Here is an 11,313-nt window from a genome sequence, read left to right as displayed (position 1 = left end):
GCAGGAGGGGAAGGCCCTCTATGAGGTGGATTGGTTCAGTGACTGGGGCAATTGGGATAGGTGTATCAGATATGGTGCAATTGGCACAGGACAGAGCGGAGTTTAGGGCTGTTGTACATAGGGTTGCTATGAGTCACAAGCGACTTGACAGCACATAACAACAACAACATCTGTCTGTTGTTACTGAGTCTCTGTCTGAAGAACTCCTTTTGGTATATTTTTATAAGGTTGGTGTGATTTTCACGAAGTCCTAAAGTTTCTGTATACCTAGAGATACCCTAATTTCACACCATCATATTTGAGGGGTTTTAATTATTGGTTGGCATCTTATTTTTCAAACTTTTATAAGTGTCAGCACATTGCCATCTTGCCTGCATGGTTTCTACTGGAAAATTGAAGCTTAGTCTTTTTGGCTCTCCTTTTTGAGTAACTTCCCGCCCACCCCCCCACTCTTGAGCTTCTTTCAGCATTCTTTGTCTTTAATTTGGAAATTTTAATTACGGTACCAAATATCATAATATCTTGGTGTTTTTCTTTTGGGGTCTTTTCTGTTTGAGATTTTCCCAATTTCTTGGATGTATATTTTCTAGTTTCCCATAATACATGGAACTCTTCTTCCAGCAAATCTTCCATGATTTTCTCTGTGCCCACTTCTATTGGAGTCTTACTGTTCTGTAATTCTAATCACAAGTTATTCCTCCTAATGGTGTTCCTGTTGTTGTTATGTGTCGTCGAGTCACCTGCAACTCATAGCGACCCTATGTACAACAGCCCTAAACTCTGCCCTAACCTGTGCCAATCTCACCATCTCCGAAACACCTACCCGGTCACTGAATCAATCCATTTCGTTGAGGGTCTTCCTCTCTTGCACGTCCCTCCACCCTCCCAAGCATGATGTCTCTCTCCAAGGACTGGTCCTTCCTTGCAACATGTCCAAAATATGTCAGCTGAAGCTCTAGAATCCTTGCCTCCTAGGAGCAGCCCAGTGTCACCCTCGCCAGGACAAACCTGTTTGTTTTCCTAGCAGTCCATGGTTTATTCAGTACTCTTCTCCAACACCACAACTCAAAGGCATCAATTCTCCTATCATCCCTGGTCATTGTCCAGGTCTCTAATGCATAGCAAGTGATTGCGAAGACCATGGCATGTATCAGATGCACCTCAGTCTCCAGACTGACATCTTTGCACTTCAGCACTTTAGAGAGGTCTCTTAATACATCTTTTCATTTCCTGGCTGCTGGTGCCCAGAGTATTGACTGTGAAGCCAAGCAAACCAAAACTGTGAACAATCTCAATCTCTTCACCATCCATCCTGATGCTACCAATTGGTTTAGTGGTGAGAATCTCTGTTTTCTTGATATTGAGTCTCAATCCATACTGAAGACTGCAGTCCCTCACCTTCCACAGCAAGTGATTCAGGTTCTCCATTTCATCAAGCAGGGTTGTGTCATCTACATAATGCAGATTGTTAATGATTCTTCCTCCAGTCCTGATGCCACACTTCTCATAGAGCCCAGCCTCCTGTATAATCTGTTCTGCATACAGGTTGAAAAGGTATGGAGACAGGACACATCCCTGTCGTACACCCTTCTCAATTTTGAACCATGCAGTGAGTGTTTCCTTGCTCTGTTCTAACGACTGCCTCCTGGTGTAAGTATAGATTTGACATTGACAAAATCAAGTGTTCTGGGAGTCCCATTCTTCTCAGAGTTGACCAGACATTCTTCTGGTGATGCTTGCCTTCAGCCAAGGTCCATCTGACATTAGCTATAATATCCCTAGTACTATGGCCCCATCTAAACCCAGCCTGCACTCTGTTGATGTGCTGGAATCCCACATAATTCTTAGCTTTCTTCATTTCTCTTTCCTCTGTTTTCTGATTGTTCCTCTAGTACTTCAGTATTTAAGGATTTGACCTCCAGTTCACTAATTATGTATTCCATTTCTTCAGTTCCAGTCCTTTGTCTTTCCAATATGTTAACTATTTCTGAAATTTTAGTCTTGATATTCTGAGTTTTACTTTGCTGTTTTTGTATGGCTTCTAATTTTCCTTTAATTTTTTCTGTTTAGTTTTACATTGTTTGTTTTGTTATGTTGGATTTTTTGTTTTGGCTGTTTTTTCCCCCACTTGTATGTTTTCTGTGCTTTTTAATAATCCGTAGGAAACCCTTAATTGTTATAATTTTAATTCCTTATCAGGAAATTCTAACAGTATTTCTTCCTCTGAAAGATTTTCTGGCTTATTTTGGTCACTTTTTTCCCAGTTCTTAAAGTTAAGCTATGCCTCTAGAATACTGTAGTATTCTTGTAGTATACTGTGTTGTCTTTGCTTAATTTTGTATTGATATGTTTGGCAGAGCCATAAGGATGTAGTGGTTCAGTTTGCTAGTTTGGCCGTTCTTAGTGTTTTACCTGTCTTGAGGTGGGTATGGTAGGAGATGGAGGTATGTATGCATTTCTCTGTTCACTGATTGTGTAAAGCAGTTGAGAACTGGTGTTGGTTGCAGTCTTTCATCAGTCAAGTTGCCCAGAGCCAGTCTTACTTCTGCTCAGTAGTTGAAGCTGCAGGAAATGTGCATGACTTAGCTTTGAGGATATTGTCGCTGTCTGTTGCCAGATGAGAAAAAGTAAAACAGCACAGAACAAATATAAATGGCATTGGACTGTGAAAGAAAAACCAAAACTAAGGGGAGGAGGATACAAAAGAAAGGAGAATCAGAATAGAATGGGGGAAAAGGGAGGTTAAGGGAAAGGCAAAAAGCTAAAGAGAAGGAAAAAATGGTGGCAGAAATTAAAAAGGAGGAAAAAAAAACAATGGGAAAGGAAAAAGGTAAGATCTTGAGGTAAACATGCAGAACTTTTATTTACCCTGAAGAAAGGGGGGAGAACCCTCCAATTTTATGGTTAGGGACAAATATTTCTTGCAATGTTTGGGCTCTGATAGTTGTTATCTGCAGAATTACCTCCTAAACCATAGGCCACACTTCACTAGCAACTCAAATTCACCAGCTTCTCTGAAGGAGAAAGTTAGGTAATCTCACCTCATGCAATTGAAATTGTCTTGGAAATCATCTGAAGGGTCAGCTATGAATCAGACTCCACATGGAGGCAGTAAAAGAAAGATAAGCTGTTTATGGAGCATATATTTAATAAAAATGGGTCGGGGGCGCGCGTGTGGTGGTAGTGGTGGTGGTATTTTTAGCACAACCCATGCTGACCCTATAAACAACAGATCCACAACTTTTCAAAGACTGACCCCTCCTAAACAACATGTCCAAAGTATATAAGACTAAGTTTCACCATCTATACCTCAAAGGATACCCATATTACACTTTCTCCAAGATATTGGACTGTTCTTTTTGACAGTCCAAGGGATATATAGTACTCTTCTCAAACACTACAACTTGAAGGCATCAATTCTTCTTTTGTTATCCTTATTCTTTGTTCAGCTTTCAGATGCATAGCAAGTATTTGAAAAGACCATGGCTTGAATCAAGTGCACATTAGTCTTTGAATTGACATCATTGCACCTTAAAACCTTAGCAACAGCAGCCAGGAAATCAAAAGATGGATTCCATTGAGAAAATTGGCTGTCAGGGACCTCTCGAGAATACTGAAGAACAATGATGTCAGTCTGGAGACTAAGGTGCATCTGATCTGAGCTGTGGTCTTGACAGTTACTGGCTGTGCATCAAAAAGCTGGACAGTGGATTTTAGAACTCAGCCAAGTTTTATCAACCTCATGTTTGTCCCAATGGAGAATTCACAAGAGAATCAGAATTCCGTGGAGCAGGAAGATGAAGACTATGTGATTCTCAAATTTGAGCCTGTGTTAGAGAGAGAATCAAGGAATGCCAGAAGTGGCTAATCAACCAAGCATGCCAATTTCCCTGGAAACTCCTAACGAGGAGACCAGACCAAGAAAAAAAAGAAGGAAAGTAGAAAAAGCTTCTTGTTCACAAAGTCAGGATGACTCTAAACCACGGAAGAAGGCTGACATTCCTCCATTACCTACTGAGTTGCCACCAATTAACAACGTTCACCGAGACACTGTACGCGGCTGGTGCCAGCTGTTGAAACTGAGCACTAAGGGGCAGAAGGTGGAAAATTATAATGGGATCCTTCAAAGATGTTTTCCACATCAAAAGGATACATGTACTGTAGGAGATGGTGAAAATACACGACTACAAAGAAAAGCAAAAATGGACAAGGAGAAGAAATCTAAGGAAAAGAACAGGTCCTCTGAGAAGAGTGGCCCTCCTAACCTGGCTCCTGCCCCTGAGATGGAAACCTCCGTCCTGGACGGTACTCTCATGGAGGTAGAGAAAACTGTTGTAGTGTCAACTTCCACCACACAGGCTGGGGAATCATCAAAAGAGGCTGAAGATGTTAAATGGTGTGTGGTACATGGGAAATGTCTTCCTGGAAATAGAAAAGGTTGGGCTCGACTGTAGTGCCATGCCGGACAAGTGTGGGTCCCTGACAGACTGGACAGTGTGATTGCTCTCTTCTTGACACCAGCCCTTGTTTGCACACCTCCACACATGGAAGACAATTTGCTGTGCCCCGTCTGTGTTCAGAGGAACATTGTGTTAATGAAAAGCCTCCAATGTGAATGAGATTCAGATAACAGAGGAAAGAGCATTTCCTGAGGTGAAAGTTATTTAACTTCCTCTTATCACTGACCACCAAGATTTGTCCATGCCCCTTCTTGGACTGAGGTTTCCTCGTCGGAGTGCTAACTTCAAAATCTGCTTTCCCCACCCCCTTACAAATTTAGTTATTTCAAAAGGTTGTCTGCATAAGGCAAAGGAAAGGTAGCTAATACTTTCTCCACACTACCACTTCCTCCAAAATATGTGATTCTTAATCTAGAAAACCTTTTTTTAAGGTTTCTATGATTTAGCTTTGGGATAAAGACCTATCTCAACCATTATTTTCACATACATCTGTTTAGTAGTATAGTTTGGCTTTTTTAAAAAATAAAGTGTCAAACACTGCTGTTACAGAATTGACATGAAGGGAGAATAGAAAAAGAATGGATAGACAATGAACATTGCATTGGGACAGATGAGAGGAAGAATGGTCGAAAAGAAATACATGATTAGGTATTATATGTATGACAACAATCGGAAAAAGTGCATTGCAAAGTGTACTAGGGGATAGAAGACAGGAAAATGTGCAGCAATGAATGAATAAATAAAAAAAGAGAGATTACATCAGACAATAGACCAAAGGACTGTATGAAAATTTCAGTAAAATATTTAAGTTTGTTATGTCAAATCACTTTCATTGTATGAAGGAGTCATAGTCATCCTATGTAAATTATTAGACAATGTCTTTAACTTGATAGACTTTAGAACCATTCTTGTGTTCACATAATGACGATTAAAATATTGGATTTAAAAAAAAAAGCTGGACAGTGACAGGGATGATAGAAAGAGAATTGATGCCTTTGAGCTGTGGTGCTAGAGAATAGTATTGGATAGACTATGGACTGCTAGGAGAACAAGCAGGTTTGGCCTAGAGAGGGTGAAACCAGGCTGCTCCTTGGAGGCAAGGATTCTGAACACCTTTGTCTGACATACTTTGGGCATATTGCAAGAGGGGAGTAGTCCTTGGAGAGGGACATCATGCTTGGGAGGGTGAAGGGACAGCATAAGAGAGGATTGACTCAGTAATTGGGGGAATGGGAGTAGGTATGTCAGAGACAATAAGGTTGGCTCAGGATAGGGCAGGGTTCAGAGTTGTTGTGTGCTGTGAGTCATTGGCAACCCAATGACACAAAAACAATAGCCATATATATATATATATATATATCCTCCAGAGTCTTCCTCTCTTGCACTCTGACATCATTGCTCTTTTGCACTCCAGATAGGTCCCTGACAGCAGACTTTCCCATTGCAGTCCATCGTTTGATTTCCTGGCTGCTGGTACCAAGAGTGTTGATTGTCGAATCAAGCAAGCTGAAGTTGTTAGTAGTCTCTGTCTCCTCTCCATCTATCAATTGACCCAGTGATGAGAATCTTTGTCTTCTTGATGCTGAGCTTCTATCCATATTGAAGACTGCAGTCCTTGACCTTTTGCAGCGAACACTTCCAGGCTTCCTCTTGTGTATTCTTCATAATGCAGGTTGTTGATAAGTAATCCTCCAATACTGATGCTTCATAAAGTGCAGCCTCCCTAATGATCTCTTCTGGATATATAGATTGTAGAGGTATAGAAATAGGATGACGCATCCCTGATGCACTCCTTTCCTGATTTTGAACCATACCCAGGTTTCCTTGCTCTGTTCTGAGGACTGCTTTCTGGTTCAAATATAGGTTTCATATGAGCACAATCATGTATTCTGGAATTCCCATTCTTCTCTTTGTTTACCAAAACTTGTGTTCCACACAATCAAGTACCTTTACATAGTTAATGAAACATAGACATTCCTCTGGTACCCTCTGCTTTCAGCCAAGATCCATCTGACATTGCTCTAATCACCCTAGTGCCATAGTCTCTTCTAAATCTAGCTTATATTTCTGATAGTACTTTGTTGATGTAATGTTTCAGTTATTTTTGGATAATCTTCAGCAGGATTATGCTTGTGTGTAATATTAGTGATATTTTTTCCACACTCTGTCAGATCATCCTTTTTTGGGAATGGGAATAAATATGGATCTCTTCCAGTCAATTGGCCAGGTGGTAGTTTTCCCGATTTCTTGGCAAAACCTGGTGAGCATTTCCAGGCTGCATCTGTTTATTGAAATGGTCTTTTGGTATTCTGTCAATTCCTGAGGCTTTGGGGTTTTTTGCCAATTCCTTCAGAGCAACTTGAACTTCCTCCTTCATCACCATTGCCTCTTGATCATATCATGTTTCATGAAGTTCCACTTTGTCAGCCAATTCTTTTGGTACAATGACTCTATATATTCCCTTCATGTCCTTTTTATGCTGCCTTAGTCATTCAGTATTCTGTCCATAGCATCTTTAAGTACTGCCACTCTAGGCTTGAATTTGTTCTTTCAGCTTAAAAAGTGCCGAGTGAGTTTGTCCCTTTTGGTTTTCTGACACCAGCTCTTTGCACATTTCATTATAATACCTTGCCTTGTCTTTCATATTCATACCCCCCCACACACACACACACACTCATACACACACAGAGAGAGCTCTGGTGGCCTAGATGCTCTGAGGAAAAGGATGTACAGTCTTCTGTCATATAATTTATAGCCTCTAAAAATCTGCTAGAGGGTCAACTATGAGTTTATTCTAACTCACCAGTGATGATATGGAGCTCTGGTGGCCTAGATGCTCTGAGGAAAACGATGTACAGTCCTCTGCTATCCAATTTACAGCCCCTAAAAACGTGCTAGAGGGTCAACTATGAGTTGATTCTAACTCACTGATAACGCTATGTATACAAATGTTTCCTTTTTAGTTCTACATGCTCCACCCCACCCGACTCTCTTTCTTTCCTCAGTTTTTCTTGAACTATTCATTGTTGTTGTTGTTGTTGTTATGTGCCGTCGAGTCGTTTCCGACTCATAGCGACCCTGTGCACAACAGCCCTAAACCCTGCTCTATCCTGCGCCAACCGCACCGCCTCTGATACACCCATCCCGATTACCCCAGTCACTGAATCAATCCATCTCATAGGGGGTCTTCCCCTCCTGCGCTGTCCCTCCACCCTCCCAAGCATGATGTCCCTCTCCAAGGACCCGTCCCTCCTGGCAACATGTCCAAAGTATGTCAGACGAAGCCCCAGAATCCTTGCCTCCAAGGAGTAGCTTGGTTTAATCCTCTCCAAGATGAATCTGTTAGTTTTCCTGGCAGTCCATGGTACATTCAGTACCCTTCTCCAGCACCACAGCTCAAAAGCATCCACTCTCCTGTCCTCCCTAGTCATTGTCCAACTCTCTGATGCATAACAAGCGATTGCAAAGACCATGGCCTGTATCAGGCGCACCTTAGTCTCCAGAGAGACATTGTTGCTCCTGAGTACCTTTGAGAGGTCCCTAACAGCAGACTTTCCCATTGCGATACACTTTTTGATTTCCTGTCTGCTGGTACCAAGAGTGTTAACTGTGGAGCCGAGCAAACTGAAGCTGTGAACAATCTCAATCTCTTCGTCATCCATCCTGACGCTGCTAATTGGTCCAGTGGCGAGAATCTTTGTCTTCTTGACATTGAGCCTTAGTCCATACTGAAGGCTGCAGTCCTTGACCCTTCGCAGCAAGTGCATGAGGTCCTCCTCAGTTTCAGCAAGCAGGGTTGTGTCATCTGCATAACGCAGATTGTTAATAGATCTTCCACCAATCCTGATGCCACAATTCTCCTCATAGAGCCCAGCTTCTCGGATAATCTGCTCTGCATACATGTTGAAAAGGTATGGAGACAGGATGCATCCCTGGCGTACACCCTTCCCAATTTTGAACCATGCAGTGTTACCTTGCTCTGTTCTGACTACTGCCTCTTGGTCCAAGTATAGGTTTCGCATTAGCACAATTAAGTGTTCTGGGATTCCCATTCTTCTCAGAGTCAGCCACAGTTTGTTATGATCCACACAGTCAAATGCCTTTGCATAATCAATGAAACACAGATAGACATTCTTCTGGTAGTCTCTGCTTTCAGCCAAGATCCATCTAACATCAGCAACAATATCCCTAGTACCACGACGCCTTCTAAACCCAGCCTGGACTTCCGGCAGTTCTCTGCTGATGTGCTGTTCTAATAGTTTTTGGATGATCTTCAGCAGAATCTTGCTTGCATGTGAAATCAATGACACTGTTCTGTAGTTTCCACACTCAGTTGGGTTACCTTTCTTTGGAATGGGAACAAATATAGAACTATTCATTAGTGACCCAAATACACTCTCAGAGTTATTTGACCTCACTTTAGTATGTCATTTCTCAAACTTTCCCTCAGCCTAGACTTCATTCCTACACAGTCTGCTTATTGGTTTCCACTGCACTTCAGAAGTCATGTACCCCAGAATGACTCACTTGGCCACAATATTAACATTCAACCCCTAAGTAAGCTGCTTCCCTCTCCACATGTTCTAATGTTGAGTTACTGACCTTTGCCTGGTCTAGATGATAAAGAAGTCATTTCACTTCAGAAATCTTCTGGAGGTAGGGTGGAGGTGAGTTAGCCTGATACTTCCTGCCTTGGCTAGATAAGCCACAAGACCAAATAAGGGCATGTAAGCCTCCTCTGACTGTATTAGAGTTCAGAGTACAGTGCACAAGAGTGAGACTCAGAGGTTTCTCAGAAGAGATAAGCTGTTGCCAAACACTGGTCAGGTTCCAGCAGCAGACTGTGTGGAGTCTGCATTTGCGCTGAAGAAGAAAGGAAGAGTACCCAGCTGCTTTCCTTGCCAAAGCCAGATGACCAAAAGACTGACAGAACCCACACCTGGTTTCTGAAAACTTGAATAACTTTCATTGAATAACACCTGAACACTTGAATAGCTTTCATTGTTTCTCCATAGAGTTTCCTGAGGCAGGCTATTTCAGAAATGTATGCCACTCCTGCTTCCAAGCTTGATTTAATTGGGGAGCTCCACCAAACACTGTCTATGAAAAGATCAATATTGTCCTCAAAAGTTTTTAGAGCCAGCCTCAGCACTGTCTTCTGCATGTGGTGGTGTTTAATGTGTGTTAATCCATGGTTAGAGGTAGTACCTTAAACAAGTTGTGCTGCTACCACACTGGAGTTCCTGCAGAATGTGGAAATTGTTAAAAAATGTCACTAATATAGAATGCAAGTAAAACTTGCTGAAGATTATCCAAAAACAGCCAGAACAGTATATTGACAGAAAATTGCCATATTCAGGACTCTGCAAACATCACAATTCAAAGGCATTGATTTGTCATCAGTCTTCCTTATTCATGGTGTAACTTTCAGATGCATATGAAACAATTGAAAATATCATGGCTTGGGTCAGATGCACCTTAGTCTTTAAATGACAACCTTGCCTTTTACCACTATAAAGATGTCCTTGTTCCAGTTGTTTTTGTATAATCTTCAGAAGAATCTTGCTTGCATGTGATATTGATGATATTGTTCAATAATTTCCACACTCTGTCACATGACCTTTCTTTGGAATGAGAACATATACAGAGCTCCTTCCAGTCACTTAGCCAGGTAGTTGTCTTCCAGATCTCTTGGCACAACTTGGTGAACACATCTAGGGCAGCATTTGTTTGTTGAAATATATCAATTGATATACCATCAAGTCCCGGGGCCTTGGCTTTTTGCCAATTCTTTCAGAGCAGCATTAACTTTTTTCTTCATCACCATAGGCTCTTGCTCATATGTTATTTCCTGAAATTCTTGTGTCCACTACGTGCTATGCAACAGAGAGCTGGAATATGACTAGGGATGATAGAGGGAGAATTGATGCCTTTGAGTTGTGGCGTTAGAGACGAATATTGAATGCCATGGACTGCTAAGAATACAAACAGGTTGTCCTGGAGAAGGTGAAAACAGGCTGCTCCTTGGAGTCAAGGATTCTGAAGCTTCATCTCACATACTTTGGACATGTTGCAAGAAAGGACCAGTCCTTGGAGAAGGATGTCATGCTTGGGAGGATAGAGGGACAGTGCAGGAGAGGAAGACCCTGGATGAGATGTATTGACTCAGTGACTGGGGTAGTGGGGGTGGGTGTGTCAGAAACAATAAGATTGGCACAGGATAGAGGAGGGTTTAGGGCTGTTGTACATAGGGTCACTATTAGTTGCAGATGACTCGATAGCACGTAAAAACAATAATATGTCTTTTAATTTCTTGACTGCTGCTTCCATGGGTGTTGATTTTGGATCCGAGTAAATGAGATCATTGGAAACTTCAGTCTTTTCTCCATCTATCATGATGCTGTCTAGTCTTTGGTCTTCTTCTGTAAGTGCTTCAAGTCTTCTTCCCTTTCTGCAAACAAGATTGTGTCATCTAGATGCTGATCTAATACTGATGCCACATTCTTCTTCATATAGTCCAGCTTCTCAAATTACTTCCTCTGCATACAGATTAAATTGTTGTTGTTTTTGTTAGGTGCTGTCGAGTTGAGTACGACTCATAGCAACTCCATGACCAAAAGATCTGAACCCTGTTCTATCCTGTACCATCCTCACACTTCCTGACACACAGGAAGGAGCCCATTGCAGCAGTCACCATGCCATTCCACCTAGTTGAGGGTCTTCCTCTCCTTCATTGACCCTCCAACCCTTCCCAACATCATGTCCTTCTCCAAGAAATAGCCCCTCTTAGCAACATGCCCAAAGTATGTGAGGCAAAGTCTCATCATTCTCAGCACTCCTGCACCCTCTCCTG

The 11,313-nt window shown here is 41.9% G+C and overlaps 1 protein-coding gene and 1 pseudogene across 2 annotated transcripts in view; both read left to right on the top strand.

Annotated features, from left to right (window-relative positions):
- The window catches only part of LOC102859274, a 30,545-nt pseudogene extending 26,677 nt beyond the window's left edge, over positions 1–3,868 (top strand). Inside the window, exon 4 of the transcript XR_439020.1 lies at positions 3,761–3,868. The product of XR_439020.1 is annotated as an AP-1 complex subunit sigma-2-like (transcript). The remainder of the gene's footprint in view (positions 1–3,760) is intronic.
- PIGL (phosphatidylinositol glycan anchor biosynthesis, class L) overlaps positions 1–11,313 on the top strand; it is a 127,554-nt gene that overhangs the window by 91,221 nt on the left and 25,020 nt on the right. The gene's annotated exons all lie outside the window — the stretch shown is intronic.

This window comes from Elephantulus edwardii, unplaced genomic scaffold (assembly GCF_000299155.1).
Source record: "Elephantulus edwardii isolate Elephantulus edwardi_28Jun2011 unplaced genomic scaffold, EleEdw1.0 scaffold00324, whole genome shotgun sequence".
Lineage (NCBI taxonomy): Eukaryota > Metazoa > Chordata > Mammalia > Macroscelidea > Macroscelididae > Elephantulus > Elephantulus edwardii.
The sequence above is the reverse complement of the archived record's forward strand: the minus strand, read 5'-3'. Positions and strand labels throughout refer to the sequence as shown.